General features: G+C 39.6%; 1 protein-coding gene across 6 annotated transcripts in view; it reads left to right on the top strand.

The window, feature by feature from the left end:
- The window catches only part of PRICKLE2 (prickle planar cell polarity protein 2), a 319,733-nt gene that overhangs the window by 200,147 nt on the left and 99,957 nt on the right, over positions 1–19,629 (top strand). Inside the window, exon 1 of one of the 6 annotated variants that reach the window (XM_036219476.1) lies at positions 6,920–11,560. The exons of 4 other annotated variants lie outside the window; for them this stretch is intronic. The gene's annotated coding sequence lies outside the window, so the exon portion shown is untranslated. Of the gene's footprint in view, positions 1–6,919; positions 11,561–19,629 lie in introns of those variants that run through there. One more of the 6 variants, XM_016150190.2, reaches the window with a different exon arrangement.

Genomic DNA, 19,629 nt, shown 5'->3' on the forward strand with positions numbered 1-19,629 from the left:
ACTCTCTCATTAGATACACAGATCACCACGCTGTAATGGATGGACAGGTCTGTGATTACAGTGATTATTGTGCAGAGTGCTTTGTGAAGATTATTGGAACTCATAAACAAGAAAAGATAATAAAGTTATCAGTATTGTTTGCCTTTTTCAGAGGAGGCTTCTGAGGAAAAGAGAGGTTAAGTAACTTGCCCGATGGCACACAGACAAAAGCCAGAACCCAGAATCAAACACACACTTCCTGATTCCAATTCCAGAGCTAGTTCCATTATAGTAGGACTTTCTTTCAAACCAAGATAAATTAGATGCCCTTGATAGCAAGCTATATAGAGATGTTAAAGAGTATTTAAGATTAAAAGGAACAGAGGCAGCATCCAGCATGGCGAGTTGAGGGATCTATATGCCATAGCTACCCTTCTTTTTTCTGCATCAGTCAGCTGCCCAGTGACATTCACAGGTGTGACAGTCTCCCAGGGCTGTGATCAGTTTCTGAAGAAATTGAAAAAAATGTTACATGGAAATATAGAACTACAGTTATTCATAATTGTCAAAACCATGAATGGATCATCAGCCATGGCAGTTTAGTCGGCTGTGGCATACAGAGGATAGGCTGTGGGTCATGGGCACTCTGTTCATTCAACCCATATTCATTAAGGGCCTGCTGTGTGCAGATACTGTTCTAGGCTTTAAGTGGTTTTGTTGTTGTTGTTTGTTTTAAAACTGACAAAGTTCTACGCCCTCCTCCCCAATGTGGAGCTTATGTTTTAGGGTTCCACAGGAAAATAGACCACACAGCAACAAAAACAAGTAAAACATATAGTGATATAAGAGTGCTAGGTGCTGGGCATCGACTTCCAAAAGGGTAGTGTGAGGCACAGCAGACCCTTTAACCAGAGGAACAATCACTTGACTGCTGAAAATTATTTTAAAAACAACCATTTAAGGTTTCTAGAAATTGTCCTAAGGGTATGCAGCAAATAGAGAAACATCTATTCAAGAAAATCTACTAAATCTTCATAAGAACAGTGAGTCTGTGGCATTTGAGCCTTACCACTCATTTCTCCCTCTTCTCCCCAGCACAGATCAGTGTGACTGAAACTCTGTTCTGAGAGTATGCAGCCAAGAAGATGGAGCACCTTCTCTACCTGGCACTCAGTGTAGGGCTGTGGTTTCACCCTGGGAGGGGCCACCTCAAACACTGGCAACACCCTGCCCCTGCAAGGGAGCCCTACTTTGGTCAGATTAGACTGTGAAGCAATTTATGCCCCAGGGTTTTGTTGAAACAGTAGAACAATCAGCTAGCAATTAGTGGAGGCTAATAGCTGGGTGTGATACCAATAAATACAGACCAGTTGGGTGCTCTGGGAGACTGTTCATTCCCTCTGAGGAACAACATCAGAGGCCTGTAGGCTGCAGGGGAAACAGACTTCCCTCAACTTGTCCAGCAAGTCACTAAACAAATAAGCCAACAAGCAGCTCCAGAAAAGAGAGGAAGGAGTCGGTAATCACAATGGCTGCACTTTATCATCTAAAATGTTCAGTTTTCAACTGAATACCATGAATCATGCAAAGAAACAATAAAGTGTTACCCATATATAGGGAGAAAATAAGTAGGTAAAAGAAACTGCTTATGAGGGGACCTAAATATCAGATTGACCAAAGACTTCAAAGAAGCTATTATAGTCAAAGAACTATAGGAAACCATCTAAAGGATTCAAGGAAAGCATGGTGACAGTGTCTCATCAAATAGAGAATATCAATAAAGAGAAATTATTTCTTAAAAGAATTAGTGAAAATGAAAATCTTGGAGCTAAAAAGTATAATAACTGAAATGAAAAAAAAATCCACTAGAGGGGCTAAACAGTAAATTTAATCTGAAGGAAGAAAGAATCTACAAACTGAAGGTAGATCAATAAAGATTATATGATCTGAAGAATGGAGAGAAAAAGGAAAAAAAGAATTGGAGAAAATAAACAGAGCCTTTGAGAAATGTGGGATACCAGCAAGCATACAAACATATGCGTAATGGGACCAGCTAAAGGAGAAAAGGCAGAAAAGGGAGCAGAAAAATATTTGAAGAAGTAATGGTGGAAACTTCCCAAATCTGATGGAAAATACTAGTCTACACATCCAATAAATTAATATGCTCCCAGTAAGTTAATTCAAAGGGATCTACACTGAGACACATCATAGTGAAAATGTTGAAAGACAAAAAAGATAAAGCCTTGAAAGCAGCCAGAGAAAACAACTCACCGCATGTAAGGGAACCTTAATAGGATTAACAGCTGATTTTTTTCAGTCTTGGCAGAGTTTAGTAGTTCCTTAAAATGTTAAACAGAATTTCCATATGACCCAGCGATTCCATTCCTAGAAGTATACCCAAGAAAAAATGACAACATGCATCCTCACAAAAACTTGTGCTCAGATGTTTATGATAGCATTATTGATAAGAGTCAAAAAGTAGAAACGACCCAAATGTCCATCAGTTGATGAATGGATGAATAAAATGTATGTCTGTACAATGGAATATTATTTGGCAATAAAAAAAGAAAAGCTCTGGTACAAGCCGCAACATGGATGAACCTTCAAAATGTTACACTAATTGAAAGAAGCTGGTTATAAAAGATCACATATTTAATGATTTCATTTATGTGAAGTGTTCTGAATAGTCAAATTTATGGAGATAGAAAGTATATATATGTTTGTCTGGGGCTAGAGTAACAGGGAAAATAGGGAGTGATTACTACTTGCTAAAGGTTTCTTTTGGGGTTGTTCAAAGTGTTCTAAAATTAGATTGTGATAATAACTGCACAGCTCTGAGTATACCACAATATATTGAATTATACACTTAAATGGGTGAACTGTATGATATTTAAGTTATATCTCAATAAAAACTTTTAAGAGTACTAAAGAGAAAAATAAAGTAGGGAAAGTTTTGGCAATATTAGGAAGGTGGAAGGGAGGGCAATCTCAAGGACAGGAAGGCCTGACGTGACATTTTTAAACTTGAAAAGGTGAGAGAGTAAGCTACGCTATTTGCACAAGGAACATTTCAGATAGAAGGAAGAGTAAGTACAAAGACCTGGAGGTAGGCATGTGCCTCATGTGTTTGGGGACCAGTGTTCAAGTGACAGCAAGGCAGAGAGTCCCAGATGAGGGTGTCAAGGGGTGTAGCTCTCAAAGACCTTACTCTGAGATGAGCAGCTTTGGTGAGTTTTAAGCAGAAGCATAACATGCTGTAATCTTCGTTTTGAGAAAAACACTATGGTTGCAGTGTTGTGAATAGACCGAAGAAGGATGAGAGTACACCAGGTGGGGGCAGAGCTGATGGTGGCTTGCGTTGCCAACCAGGAGAGAGAGATGGCGGGGTGAGAATAATGGAGGTGGTGGCCCGGGGGAGTTAGATTCTGCATCTATTTCAAAGGTAGAGCCAACAGGACTAGTCAAGGATTATAAAATGTTCAGTGTAAGGGATCAGATAGTAAATATGTTGAGCTTTGCAGGCCTTATAGGCTCTGTTGCAACTACTTGGCTATGCTGGTAAAGCATGAATGCAGCTGTAGACGATACATCAATGAATGGGCATGATTGTGTTCCAATAAAACTATATTTGCAAAAACATGAAGCAGACTGGATTTGGCCAGTGTGATAGGGTTTGGCAACACGCAGATTAGATGTTAGAAACAAGAGGAAGAAAAGAGTAAAGGGTGACTTGAAGGCGTTTTTTCTTAACCGCTGGAAGATGGACTTGCCATTAACTGATGTAATAAATACTGCAGATGGAAGAGATTTGTGGGGGATACAAAAAACCGAGATCTAGAATTGTTAAATTTGAAAAGCCTTTTAGACATCCAAATGCAGATGTGACGTAGGCAGGTAAATATGGAAGCCCTGAGTTCATGGAAAATGTCTGGCCTGGAGTCATCAGTATAGAGGTGGTATTTAAAACCCTAGACCAAATTAAAGAAGTGACTGTAAATAGAGAAGAGCAGAGGTCCCAGGAATTAGGCTCAGCATTTATCTGTCAAGCCGATGAGGATGAACCAGCAAAATAGACTGAGGAAGAACATCCACAGAGTAGGAGGGAAAAAAGCGAATGTGGCATTCTGGAAGCTAAGAAAGTTTTCAAAAAGATTAATTCTGTCCTTTCATTTCCCACTCACATAATCACATTGGACTACAAATGAGCAGGGAGATGTCCTTACAGAAATAATTCTGAATTCCCTCTAATTTCTAGATAAGAAAAATCACTGCCAAACTTTTTATTCATTCAACAAATATTCATTAGTTGTCAGGGACTGTGCTAGGTGCTTAGAATAGAATGATAAGCCAAAAACACAGTTCCTGCCTTCAGAAAGCTCACAGTCTAGTTAGAGAGTGAGATATTAATTAGATAATCATGAATACTATGAATGGATTTTAACCACTAACCAAGGCTGTAGAACCATGAAACAGAACATGAGTTCTAAAGGAAAGGACACACATCTAAAACAGCAATACTGTGAGTTTGGTACAAAGGATTGATCTAATCTGGAGGACCGGGGAAATTTCTATATTTTTCTATTTTTAATAATAGATTATTTCCAGCATATACCACACCCCGATTGAGACACATTGAGTTTTTGAGAGGATGAGTGAAAACCTTTGAATTGGAGGAAGAAATATGGACTTTATAATCAGACCCAGAACAAAATCTCAGCTGTGAGTCCTTATGCCATTCTTATATTTTCTGTGTCCTCAACTGTACAATAGGGGATAATAAAAGCTACAGTTTAGGATTATGGTGAGGACTAAATGTAGTAAAATGTACAAAACACCTGGGATATATGTTCTTCCCATTCCTGGAGCAAAACAATGTCAGTTTGTACATCTGTGACATTTTGCCTTCCAAGATAATTTTCCCAAGACAGGTATTTGCTGCCAGTTTGCTATTATATGAAGTGGGGAGCTTGTCAGTCTTTTCCTGGGGTATATTCCATTTGCCAGCATTCTCTCCCAAGAGAAATAGAGAAAGCGTGTAGGAGCTCTAGTGCCTGCATTTCGGAAGTGTTTGGAGACCGAAGCATCCTTGTGCAGTTCTCGCTTATTCTCCTGATCCTTTACATAGAGAAAATTTCATTTTTTATTCAGCTGTTTAATGAAAATGTAGAGTTCCCAAAAGCTACCGGTAATAAGTGCAGCTTTCATTATCTCAAACAAAAGTAATGTTTGCTACCATCATGTCAATTTTAACAATATTTTCATGGAAATGTGCAATGGTTTAAATCATTGATGCAGTTTTTAATCCTTTTTGGAGAAGGGAGCAAAATCTTCAGCCTTTCATTTCGATTTGCCCTCAGTAGCTTTTCTATATTTCTCCTTTTAATTAATGTAATTAAAAGAGGATAAAAGGCTGACTTAAAATTTTGTGCACTAGATTATGTATTGGGATCAAGAATAATTAAAATGCATGAAATGTGGCTGATTCCTAAGATAGAGGGGAAAAAAGAAAGGGAAGGCCTCTTTTCTGGATTTAAAGTGTGCCAGATTATTTTTCACAAAATATAAAAATATGTCCTTGGTCTGAAAAGCATTTATGATAATGGAATCTTACACAAATGGATGAGAAAGAAAGGGCCTTGGGGGGAGGGGTCATCCTTATACTTATCATGAACAATTTTATCATCGTACCTCTCATTCTTGCTCCCTCTTTGAAAACCAAGTGGGGAGCAATAATAACACCTACTATATTCTAGGTACTCTGCAAAGTACTTTATAATAAATTTAACTCCTCTAGTCTTATCCAAACCTTTGGTAGAAAGATGTCTTCATTTTACAGATGGAGAGACTGAGTCTTAGAAAAGGTAAGTGGCTGTTATTACCATATTATTGCCATGCAAGTAGGTGGTAATATTATTACCATGCAGGTTGGTGGTAATAGAGCCAGATTTGAAATCAGGGCTTTTTGTTGAGCTCTTTGAATAGCAATGTCCTACCTGTTGTGGGGGGCAGATTATTATAAATCTGAATTGGAAAAGTGGTTGGAAACTATTGAGGAGGATCTCTTTTAAGCACTTTAAAAAAAAAAAAAAAAAGACTGCTCTGCCTTTGTGGGTGCTTATTTATCTTTACGTGCCCTATAGGAGTTTCACAAGTTTCATTTTTCTATATGGTTATGTGGTTGCTTGTTAATAAAAAAGGTGATAAAAATCTAGACTGTTTTCTTTGTTTTCTCCCTTTCAGGGCAAAACAGATACAACTCTGATCTCCAGTATTCATTTAGAACTATTATTACTTTGATGTTAAACATCACTTTGTTTTAAGATATTATGAGTTTGCTAGATTGTGACAATTTAAAAAATGAATTTACATGGCAAAATTAAAATTTGACAGTGTGGTAGACATTGTCAGGGTTCCTCATTGTTTGTTTTCCTCTTCTTCTTAAGCATACACTTCTCAGCTCCCTGGCAGTTGGTTGAGGTCATAGTACAACTTGTACATCTCTAATAGATGTGATCCCTTTCACCTTCAAGTTGAGACACCTAAAACCTTTCCAATTCTCTCTTCTCTTGCTGTAACCTAGAAATTATATGTTAAGATCACAGACACAAAGAAAGAAGCAGACTAGATCCCTGAGTCACTGCTTGGAATGGAGGGGCCTGGAGAGCTTCTGGACCTCCAGTCAACATTGCATAAGTGAGAAATCAATTTTTCCTGTGTTAAACTTCTGAGATTTGCAATTGTTTGTTGCTGCACAATAATGTAGACTATCCCAACAAATATAAAATTCCCCCATTTAAAAAAACTTAGATTTTGAAATCTAAATGTCAAAGAACCACTCTTGAATATTTTGCTTAAAACTGTATCTCTCTCTCTCTCTCTCTCATACATAAAGTTTAAAAGAATATAGTTCTTTAAAATTATATAGTTATAGTATACACATACATAAAATAACACACATACTTTTTTAAATAAACTTAAATGAATTCTTGGCCTTTGTTAGATGTGTGATTTGAAACTTTGGTAACATTCCTCATAGTAAAAAGTATTTCACAGTAGCAGGGCCAAGAGGTACTGATGTAAACCAGGTTGAATTGGTGCTGTCTTTGTCTTTTTACAGGGCTCCTAAGACCAAGATGCAACCACTGTTCTGAGTGACCCATGCCAGTTCTATCATTTCAGTGTTTAAAAGTCTTCCTTAGGTCCAAGGAAATCCCTCTTTAGTTCATTTGAAATACATTCCTTTTTATTTTATACCTATGCAAATGTAGGTGAACAATTGTTCCTTATGACTGTCTTCATTAAAGCTCTTCCTTTAGGGGGCCACAGTCCTCATTGTCACTCTTCTGTAAACTAACCAGCAGTGATTCATTCATCTCTTCCCCATAATCCTTTAACAGGAATGTGGCTAATGCTGGCTAGAATGGAAAGATGATTTTATTTTCCTGCATATATGGTAGGATTCTTTGTCATTACCTGCCAGTGTCATGTTGGTGCTTTCCTGCTGTCTGGTACCCATGCAATGAGTCTTTTCATTCTGCATTTGAGTGAATGCAGAATGAAACGAGCTTATTTCTGCTCGTTCATTTGCCTGCAACACCCTCTCTAACCACTAAAGTTTGACCTTGGCTATTTTAGCAGTCTTTTCACTTATGGTTTCTGGATATTTTTGAATGTTTTTTCACTACAAAAAAAAATTATTTTTGGCCTTCAACCTGACTCAGATCACACTTTTCCTGATTTCTCATCACCTCAACCACGATCAATCCTGCATCCTTGTCGCCAGACAAGAATGTCCTACATTTCAGATTTCCAGTAAATACCTGATTGACTGTCTTATAGGTATTTCCTGTTCTCCTCCATTCCGTGCCCAAGAAGTTTGCTGTCATAAATGTGGAATCTCTCTTGTTTTATAAAAACAGTGTGTGTTTTGTCCCTATTTACCAAATCTCTGAAATTTCCAAAGTAGTTGTTACCTCACCCTTGTCTAATATTTAACAGCTTATTTTCTAAAAATCCTGAGTAGAATTGCCTACAGGATGAAAATAATTATCAAGAGGAATTATCATCAGTCCATGGATTGTGTTATTTCAATAAACTGTACAAGGGCCATACATAGATCTTCAGCTTTCCCACTGAGCCGTAGTCAGAGAGCATGCTGTCAAAAGGACTTCAGCAACGTGCTTTTTGCACCATTCCCCTCCTGACTATAATTAGACCTTGGAGAACTCTGCACGCGTCCTAGCATGACACGCATCACACTCTTTTCTAATTGATTGCTTAATTGTCTTTCCCTCTAATTTCTAAGCTTTTTTAAGGCAGGGCCCACATCTGTGTTGGTCACTATGATGTCCATCAGGTTTAACACAGCTGACTGACAAATCTTATGAGTTCATTTTGTGAGTGAAAGGATATGTGACTGAATGGATGAAGCATCCTTGCTTCCCAGTAATATAGGTTTCTTGTCCTATAGTGCAACTTTGGAGCAGGAGGCCCCTGGTGCCTCTCAGTCAATTTTACTGCTTTCTTTCCCAGTTTCATAGCAGTTGAAAAGTGTTTTTGTTATTTCATGTAGGAAGAGTATGTCTGCAGCTCACCCACATCAGGTGAACTTTTGAGCTGTGCCCTAGGGATGGGGATGATTTTACAGTCTATCATTTATTCACTTCCTTCCCACCTTTTGAACTTTGTCTAGATGGTTAGCTATTTAGTGCCAAAGTTAACAATGAAAGCATCATTACTTCCACCACCAATAGCTAACAGTTATTGAATGTTTGCTATGTGCTAGGCTGGGTGCTAAGTACTTCACATGAATTCTCATTTGAGCCTCGAAACAGCCCTGCAAGGGCAGGCACTATTATTCTCTCTCTTGTTATAGATGAGAATCTCAGGCCCCAAATCATAGAGTTAGCAAGTATCGGAGCCAGGGTCTGCCCCCAAAGAATCTATTCTAGATCCATGTTATGTTGTTACTTCTTATGAATTTGGTAGTCATGTGTCATATCTATTACAGGTGAAGATTAATCTCTTTTCACGTTGTGTTCCAGCTTTCCTCTTTATTTGCTTTACTGCCAATCACTTGTGAATTGCTTCTGGTAATTCTCATATGATAATGCTAATAATGAGGTCAGAGGGTAGTGGGCCAGTCTTCAAATGAAGAAACTGGAGCATAGAAAGTTGAAGTGACTTGTCCATGGCCACAGTGGGGTAGGATGTCACTGCTTCCCCTTGGCCATTGGTGGCCTCAGACTGTTACATTTGGTAATCTACTTCTTGTAGGATATTGAGTTCTGGGGAACCATCTACTTCCCCACATGCTCTGAGTTCTGCATGATGGAAATTTAAAACAGAGTATTACTCATTCGCTTGTATTCTGTTCCTATTTGTGAAAAGTTATTCCAGGTCCCGTGGTTTTCACCATGAAAGGTCTTCTGTGAACCGGAGAGAAGCATTTTGAAAGAAGTTATTAAGCATTATTAATACAATTACCTATAACAAAAGACATAATTTAACTTCCCCACATCCAACAAAAAGAATTCATTTGAAGCTTCAGGAACTCCAGCTGGAAGGGCAGAGCTCATCAGAGTGTGTTCTTCAGGCGGGGGAGTATAGGCAAGGAACTGTGCTGACTGCTTTGTCCTTGGGGACACTTCTGTGCATGATGGAACACACCTCTCTCTCAGCCTCCCAGCCCCTCCCTCACCCTCCTCCTAAGGATCCCACAGTGCTTCTTATCACAGACAGAGTCCAGAATATTGGCTTGTGCTTGCCTCTCACCTTGTCCCAGATACTGCATAGGCAGCACTGAAAAAACAGTTCATTTTAAACAGTAAAAGGTGACCATGAAAATACTCAGAGGATAGAAACAATGGCCATCCTAGTGGAAGGAAAGCCTTGGTGAATTTTTGTGACTTCGTCCATAATGTCAAAATTAACTTATTTATTGAGTGTGTGACATTGTGTCAATCCTCACTGTAGTTCCATTAAGTATTTTTACTTTATTGTACTAGTTCATGAGCTAGGAGAGAATAAACACTGTATCTATCTATACCCAGTCCCTAGAACAGTGCATGGCACAGAGTAGGTGCTCAGAAAATATTTATTGAATAAAGGGATGATACAGATAAAGAAATTGAACACCCCTGAAGTTAAGTTACTTGCCCAGGGTCACATCACTAGCAGAAAACAAAACCAGGGTTTGAACCCAAGGCTACCCAATTCTACAGAATTCTTTCTTCATGATTGCTCACATGGGCCTCTTTGTTGGTGCAGAGAGATGGAGATTGGAGACCCAAAGGTGTTTAACAAAGCTCTAGTCTGATGTCCAGGAAATACGAGTTCTGGCCCATCCTTGATGAAATCCCAGTGTGACCTTGGAAAAGGCCCTTCTCCACTCAAAGCCTCAGTTTCCTATTCTGTAAAATGGAGAGATGGAAGTAATGCTTACTAAGGGTCTCTAAATGTCCTGAAATACCCCTGAGCACATTTGTGCTTTTTCATCTTTCATGCTCAGAGCTAGGGTCAGGAGTTGAGGGAGGGGGTGACTAATTTACTCCCCAAGCTTGTGAGGAAAGTAGTCAAATGTGTTCTATTTCAAGGATGCACAGACATTTAAGGATGACATAGTCTCAAGCCAACAAACATCCTGAAATGAAAGTCGAAGAGAGAAAGTAGAGGTATTTGAAGGTTCCACACAGGTCTGGGGGAGGAAAAAAGGAGCTCTGATTACAATCCTGGGTTGGTGCAACAAATAATCTGAAATAAGCACTCAGATTGATAACTGTGCCCATATCTGATCCCCTGCCCATAAGAGTGCCACTTTAAAAAAAAAGAAGAAAAAAGGCGTATAATTTTAAAGCCTCCCTTCTTATACTCCTTTGGAGGTTGCATAGCTGGGGCCTTTGCACCCAGGAAGGGTTTTCTTCCCATCTCCCCGGCTTGGGGATTATTGATTTGGAAGGCAAGGCTAATTTACATGTAAATAAATCTCAGAGCTGGGCAGTGGGAACAGGACGTCCAGATGCTGGGACTGACTTGCTGACGTCACAGCTTCATTAGCATGCGGAGGATGCGAGCACTGCAACAGCGACTTCCCCGGCACCGCCAGCAGCTCCGCGACAGTTATTATTTTTTGGCCGTGCTGCACATTTCCTGGTTCAGTGTCTTGGGCTGTGCGACCAGCTGACTGGTTGCCCAGGCCCTGGCTCAGGATTAGTTGGTGACGCTGAGGCTGGGGTCTGTGACTTCCTGCACATTGATGAAAACGAGGTTCTCAGGCGATCAGATCCAAAGGAAGGGTAGAAGTCACACTTTTTTCCCTGCTTGGTGGATCCTCAGCAGGATCTAGATCCAGCAATGCTGTTTTCCGTGAGTGAATGCAGAACGTCTCAGGCTTGAGCCTGCTGCTGGCTTTAGGAAGGATCCAGAGTTTGAGAATGTTTTCCAGAAGATGCTTTGGCCGCCTGTGGTCCTGCCTGCATTCCTAGAAGCCAGACTCAGGGAGAAGGTGCACTGGGGCAATTGACAAGCTCAGGGGGCCTGGCGGAAGCTACGAGATTGGGCATTTCATCTTCCTTTGAGGTAGGTAAGAAATTTGCTCTAATTCACAAATTAAACAGCATATTTTCTAAGGAGGATAAGAAAGCTAGATCTAGAGGCTTTGCATTGGGGGAGGACATCAGGGCTCCATTATCCTAGTTGGGTGGCATTTTTAGTGGCCCTCTGGCACCTTTTGCCTTTCCTGTGCTTATTAGAAAGCTAAATTTTAAAGTGACATGTCACAGCTATAGGGAGTCCTAAAAGAATGTCTAAGTTCTAGTGTTTTAGAAGCAAAATTTCTCTAAAAGAATTGTAGCTACCTTCTTAAAAATAATAAAAGAGGAGAGGATTTAAAAGCCAAATACCAGCTAGTGTTCATGCACAGTAGTCATTTCAGCTCAGGCTGTCAGCAATCATTAGAGGATCTGAGGAATGAAGACTTGGCTGAGACTTTCAGGTAAAGAAATGGCGCTCAAATTATTTAGGTTTAATTTTAGCCAGTGCTTTCAGAAGAGAAATGGTGACAGAGATCCGGAATATGACTGCACAGCCCTGCGGTAACACATGACTCAGTGTGATCTCCACATTGGCTTTCTTGGAGGAGTGTAAATAGTTCTCCTCATTCTTGGTTTCCCAAAAACCAATCATAGCATTACTAATCTCTCATGGAGGTCTTGCGATGAAATACAGATATTTAATCCCATTATTGTTATGTGGTCTTAGAATATGCTGGGGTCCAACAGGACTTTTATGAACCATTAATAACCTAGGCTGAGCCAAATCACAGTAGGGTAAGTGGTCCATATTAGATGCGATGCCATCCACTGGTCCAAGCGTCGCTCTTGTATAATATAGGAACACTGATTATTTCCCCAGCGAGAGAGTTCTGCCTCCAGTCAGTGCATCCATGACCACATGCAGGGGAGGGCTTCAGTGTGCCATGAATCTATAGACATTGACTGCCATGTACCAAAGCTGCAGCTTGCAAGGGTGCAATTTCCTTTGCCTAAACATCTTTTCCCGAAGAGTGTTTTAAATCGTCTCAGTGAGACTCAGACTGAAAGAAACAGCCTGGCTTCCTTGCTGGAGGCCAAATTGGCTGCTCTAATCCTGCTCCCGAAAGGGCTTACTGGCTACTGATGGCTTTTACAGATGGGTCAGGATGTATGTCCCCATGGACTCCAGAGTAAGTCACAACTTTGACAGAATTACCATACTTTGGAAATTTGGATTTTAATGCCTCTTTGAATGCTTGTAAAGGTTGTGTCTTTCCAGCAAATGCTCTTTCCCCTAGAGAATTCTTTTTTAATGTGAATATTAAAACATATTGGCTCCATTGGGCACTGTCATCTATAAACAATCGTGGGGCAGCCAGAAATAGTAAAACAGCATTGTTTGAAATGGCAGGTTTGTAAAGGTTTACCATGCAATGTAGGGAGAAAAACAGAAATGTTGGAAGGAAGATGTATTTATGGAAGTTCAAGGAATGAGAAGGGAACTTAGAGGTTAGACAATATGGGACGATGTTTATCAAGGGCTCAGACTATGGATTCAGAAAGAGCTAAAGACACTTAGAGCTTCTTCTCTGAGCAGTAATTCTTCTACAGTAGGGAGAGAAAGAGAATCTATAGATGAGGTGATAGATGTAAGGATTTAATGAGATGATGTAGCAGAGTGCTAGCCACATAGTAAATGCTCAATAAATATTAGCTGCTGTTGTTTACGTTTTTATCATGATTATAAGCATTGTTACTAAAATAAAATAAAATAAAATAAATCTACTGTAAAGGCAATATGTTCACAACCATTTGTCTGCAAAGAGGTTTTACTAGCAGAAAAGATGCCATCTCCAGTCTATAATGTCAAAATCCATTTTCACTTAAAGAAACATTCCACCCTGTTTTATTGAGTTGAGAGAATAAAGTGCATTAACAGGGGCTCCTGTATTTTGCAAAACTAAAAGTGACTGGATGGTAAAATGCAATTATTTAGCTCAAGCATCCTTAAAGAAGGCCTCCTGTTTTGGCAGCTGACAACTCACATATAGAAAACTGTAGGATCCAAATTGGAATCCAGGCATTTCTAGATTTCTGTTTGCATTTCTTTTGTTTCAACTTTGCATGTGAGAGGCAGTTCTTTTCTTTCTTCTTCCTTTTTAGTGCAGACGGTTACCATTTTCTTCTCCATCCAGGAAGACCTATGACTATGTGCTTCAACTGTTCTCTGGCTCCTCAGAAGTCATGAGGCTGAATTTATATCACCATATGGGTGACTTCAGTTTGTGAGTTGACTGTTAAGCGAAAGGAGTGGGCTCTTCTTTCCCACCTGCCCATATCCCGGTCCTCCACCCTTAATTTGTATCCCCCGACTCAATACGTCATTGTCAGATTTGTGCCCTTCCTCTGTCTGTCAGTGAGCATACTTCTGTCACATAATTTGACGGCTGTTTCTCCCTTTCCTCCTAAGACCTTTCTTTTAAAATTAGGTCACGTGAACTCTGATGCAGAGGTCTGAAGAACAAACTAAAAGTGAATTAGAGGAGCCAGAGGAGTCTGGCTTAGAATTTTTTCTCAAGAAACTCGGGATTGGGAACTGAGCATTCCTGGTTGTCACTGGCTTTCAGTAAAGTTGTGTTTTGCATGAAGTACAGTATTTATGCCTTGATAATTATCTCCTGATTGTATATGTGGTCTTAGGAAAGTTGCCTAACCTCTCTGAACTTTGGTTTCTTCATGTGAAAATTGGCAATAAATTCCCCTGGACTCATGAAATTGCTGTGCAATGATGGCTGCAATGTCTTTGCCCAATTCTTGGTACCTACCAGGTGTCAGACTTCAGTTCCTTCTAGTGCTGATGACTTTCATATTTCCCATTTAATTCCAATCTATGAACAACAGGAGGTAGTAGTTATAATCCTCAGTTGACAGAGGGAACTGAAGACCAAAGAAGGAACATAACTGACCCTGAATGACAGAGCTGGTGACAAATCCTGGTACCTCATCTAGTGCTGCTTCTATGACTCATCGATTGCAAAGGATGAGTTAGAGAAGGGCCCTTAACCACCCCTCTGTATCACCTGCCTTGAATGAGCAGAAACTTCTTTTCTTAGAAGTCCTAAGTCATCCATCATCTTCTCTCTCCTCAGTTGTTTTCAAACACAAGAGTCAAAATGTTCTATCCCTCAGGAATTTAAGGAAGCATTTGGGTGAAGATTGTTCTGCTGTGCTTGAAGGCCCAATAAAACCTTTATTCTCTCCCTCTTTGATTGTTGTTTATGATCAGTAACTGTGGGTGATTGTGAACTGTCATAAACTGAGAAGCTTGGGGCTGGGAACTGACAAAATCTGTTTTCGTAGTTGATGCTCTTGACTGACATTTGCTACTTTGTTCTTGTCCTAACGTGTAAATATTTTTAATAAAACATTTTCGTTTTTATTATACCTCGCCCATATGTGTGTGCGCGCATGCATGCACAAGTAAATGTGTAAATGAAGCAGGGAAGAAAGTGTTGCATAAGATCACACTGAGTTTCTAGCAATATACATCTCCAAAATTTCCACTGGGGACGTGGCCTGTTGAGTTTGGAGACTTGGTTTTCTTTTTCCTCTGGCCTGTTGTTTGAGCAGTTCTTTGTTTGGAGTCTAAAACCCAGAGGCTTGCTTGTTCTGTTATTTCCCTGGGGACAAGGCAGAAAAAGAAAAGAAACGAAGAGAGAGACAGCGAGATTGAATGGAGCAGTTAGGAGCGGGGGGAGTGGGAAGACAGAATCAGAGCAGTTGGGAGACTATCAGAGCAATCTCCACTCCAGCATGGAAGTGCAAAGCTGAAGGTTTCCTTTGGGCGAAGGCACAACTCTATTCTCTTTCGGCTAGAAATTCCTCTCCTCTCCCTATCTTTCACATAGAAAACATAATGCCGCCATTTTAAGTCCTAAAACCCTACTCGTGGCTAACCACAGGGCATGTTTTCCACCAGAGCACTGTAGGCCATTTTTTAAAAAATGCTTTAATTAAAAAGAGTACATTTTCCAGTACAATATGATGAGCCTGCCTTTCCTTGGTGGGTGTAGAGGGTAAACTTCCAGCACATACTTGGCTATAAAGTTGGTAGAAATCAAGTTGGCTAAACCAAAGACTCAATTTTTATGAGAGCTGACACAGAAGAGATGTAAAGCTGTAGAGGGCACAAAATCACAGGTTGCAAGTGAAGGCATCGAGGAAGTTAGGGCTAGTCTCATTTAAGAAAGTGTTTCCAGAGTCATGCTCACTCAGAACAGAGTGAATCTAGAGTAGGAAAAAATAATAGCAATTTCTGATACCCACCTCCTTTCCGTTCCTGGCATTGGAGCCGCTGTGTATAAACCACCTTGGGCACAGGAGGGATCACAGGCACCATTTACCCCCTTGGGATGTGGGACAGAGATGGAGCCCAGGTCAATAACTTTGGCAGTTTGGCACCCCACCTGTCTGACAGATGACTGATTTGAGTTGCTTGCATTCCTATGGTACTAGGAATGACATTGGTCCCAGGTCTCCCACCTCTACTTGGCTCTTTAATAAAATTAAATCTTATAAATATTATATAGCTCTATCTAGGGTTAAAAGTAACTGGAACAGGAATCTTATCTTACCATTTCATTTCAACTTCGGTTGGGCAAGATGCCATTTTTCCAGCTCTTTTCTTGACATTTATTCATCAGTCGTGAGTCCCCAGAGATACTTACTCGTTCATGGAAGTTCCAAAACTCAACTGAAAAACTGCAGTACTTTTGTGGTCACAGGGGTTTCACGGTAGCTGTTAGTATATATATAAATGTATATGTGGAGTGTCTATGTGTCTGTAGATAGTCTTTATGTTAGTGTTTATGTAAATGTATAGAAAAATTAGTAACATATCGAGCACCTTCTGTGTGCTAAGTGTCATGATAGATGATTTACATATTTTGTCTTATTAATTCTTATAGCAATTATGCAGTAGGTGTTATTAGCTTTATTTAATAATGGAGAAACCAAGACTCCTAGAAGTTAAGTAATTTGGTCAAGATTACACAGACAGTAAAGCTCAGATTCAAATCCAGGATAATCATAGTCCAAAGCCTGAATTATGTCTACCATTCTGATGCAGGACAAGGCAAATTTCCCCAGATGGGCCTGCAGCAAGAGAGGGTTCTTGGCTGAGCTCAAAAAAGAATTCAAACACATACCAGAGTTAGAGTCAAAAGGAAAGTTTATTAAAGAAGTGGTAACATTCCCTAGACAGAGCATGGTCTTCTCTCAGACAAAGAGTAAGAGAGCCTGAGAGAGACTCAGAGGGACGGAGACAATAGAGGGACAGAGCCAAAGACGTTGAGAGAGACTGAGAAAAAGACAGTGAGAGGGACAGAGAAAAAGACGCTGGGTAGGACACTGAGTGTTCAGGGGATTCAATTTATATGTCATTCTGAGTTGCTTATGAATTGTAGTTTAAAGACTTTGTTTACTCATTGTCTTTTAATAGTATGGACATACATTGTGAAAGGATAAGAGTATGTAGCAAAGAAAGATAAAACTAAGTAGTGTGAAAGGCCTGCTGGGAATTCGCAGGCTTCGATCCATAGATTCCCCACGATGTTATTGATAGGGAATGAATGATTTTATTTTGTGTAGGACATAACTTAAAAATTCTGTTTTCCTGTTTTCCCTTCATTGTATAGGTAAATGGTTTGTTAGTAATCACAGCAGAAATCTTCCTTTGTTCTGCAGATTTCCTGTGGTCTGACATAGCGCTGATCAGCATATTGCAGTATCTGAATATAGCTTGATTTAACATTTTAGTTCTCTAGCCTCCTCCCTACATTAATTCTAGGCCTCCTTACACTCTTTACTATAATATCCTCTGAATATGATTTTTCTTTGCCTTCTAGATCTTCTCTATGGATGCTTCATTAGAGAAGTACCTCATTATTTAGCTGCTGAATTAAAATCCTTTTAGTTGATCTGTTGGTAAAACTGGAAACATCCACGAGAATATGTCGGGCATAAGACAGAATATATGGCTTCTGCAACTTTGAATACGGCTTTTGGAATGAAAGGGTGAGGTTGGTTGGAAAGTCAGTAAGATATACTGAGAGGAGGAGTAAAAGCTGCATGCCAAAGGAAGTACTCCTTTGTTACACTAGAGGGCACATGGGAAATTCTGCCGGGCCAAGCTTGTGGCCATGGACAAACCAATTAAGTCTAGAGAGAGGGGCCAAGTTTGTTGGCTCTCGATCTCCAGTTGCATGCATGCACATCAGGTTCTAACTAGAATGAATTGTGTCCCCTTTCTGAGCCTCAGTTCTTTCATTTCTAAAATGAAGGTTCTGAATCAAATGAACTATACATTCTCTTTTGGCACTGACCTTGATAAGTGTGAACTTCAAGAATGAATTCAGCCTTGTTAATGAAGGAATGTGATTTATACTGTGGGGTGCTCTTGGGCATAGAACTAAAAGGTCAGGATTTATGTCAGGACCTGACCTCTCTATGTGGCGAATATGTGTTGGAATATGAGAAGCAATAGCCCTCCAGAGAATGACTCAGAGCTTCCTGTAAAAACATCTGACCTTTGGATGCTTCAGACTAGTGAAGAGGGGGTGGATGCATCCCTCAGTGTGTTGGTGCTGCTCATTCACTCTTAGAAGCCCTCTGTGGCTGTGTTATTTATGCATGCATCCTGCAGGGTGCTAGAAACCAAAGCTTCTCCAGTTTAATGTGCATACACCTGGGGATGCTGCTGAAATGCAGATTGTGCATTCTTGACGAGGTTTTTGGTGATCCTGATGCTCCCTCTTTTCGGCCACCTTTAAATGAGGCATAGAGGTGGTTCTATGAGAAAGAAAATTTGACTAAATTTAGAAGGCTCAGGTTCTAGTCCTAGTTATATTATTCCTTATTTGAGTAAAACTTAAAGAAAGCACTTAGCTGCTCCGTGGCTCAATTTCTCCTTCTGAGGCATAATAAGAACAATAAATAACTAACATTTAATGACTGCTTACTATGTGACAGGCAGAGTGCTCACTATTTTATGTGCTGTATCTTATTTAATCTCATGATGAGCTTATGATGAGTTATGTTATCATCTGCATTCTACGGAAATTAAGCACAGAGAGATTAAATAACTTGCCCAAGGTCACACAGCTAGTAAGTGGGATTAAATTTACATCATCTAACTCTGGAGCCTTCACAACTTGTAGAGACGGTTGATGTGAAGGATCTTGGAACTTCTGTGTGTGTGTATGTATGTGTGTGTATTACATAAACATATACATAAATTTATTCACTTATATGATATATACACTTATAAATGTTTAGGACACCTGAGATTGTAAAATGTAACTGTTTTCCAAATGAGGTTGTATTGTTTTTAATTAAAACATGTTGTTTCAGTTTATATAAATTAAAATCAAATGTTTTGTTAAGCTTTAAAGAACACAGGTGTTTGCTCTGTTGCCTTGGATAGTTCAACTAGGGGAAAAAATGTTAACTAAGAAGAACATTCAGAAGAATGGGAAGTTATGGTTAACTGAGTTTCTGGTTATTTAGAATTAAATCCCATTAGTTTTCAGTCTTCTTTTTGTAAATTTGAAAAACGTATCCAATCACTTTTCTGCCTTAATGGAAAGAGCAGGGTTGCCCAACTGAGTGTATCTTGTGATTCAGGATATGGCAGCCATGTAAATAATTATCCTGAACCTGAATTCCCAGTGAACCTACTTTGTCAACATAAGAAATGTCCAAACCTGTAGAGAATTTTTATGAGTTTATTTGAGCCAAACTGACGACAATTACAAGGAAGCAAAATGCTCTGGAGGATGGCAGTTTTGCAGCTTATTTTATATATTAGAATCAAAGAAGACATAGGGAAGGTTACCTGAGATCCACCAGTGGTAGATTAAGGGGGCAGGAGAAAGCAAAATGGGGAAATCTCTGGGACTGGATAAAAATTAAAATGGAGAGACATATACTTCTTTTACATTGGTGGGTACAAAATAGTTACTAAGAAACATTTATAATACGTAGAAATTGTATTTGGGCAATAAGATAACAATGAGGGGTTCCGTGATCTTGTGTTCTGGAAGTCATAAGAGGTCGATCA

The sequence above is a fragment of the Rousettus aegyptiacus genome, unplaced genomic scaffold (genome assembly GCF_014176215.1).
Source record: "Rousettus aegyptiacus isolate mRouAeg1 unplaced genomic scaffold, mRouAeg1.p scaffold_m13_p_4, whole genome shotgun sequence".
Classification (NCBI taxonomy): Eukaryota; Metazoa; Chordata; class Mammalia; order Chiroptera; family Pteropodidae; genus Rousettus; species Rousettus aegyptiacus.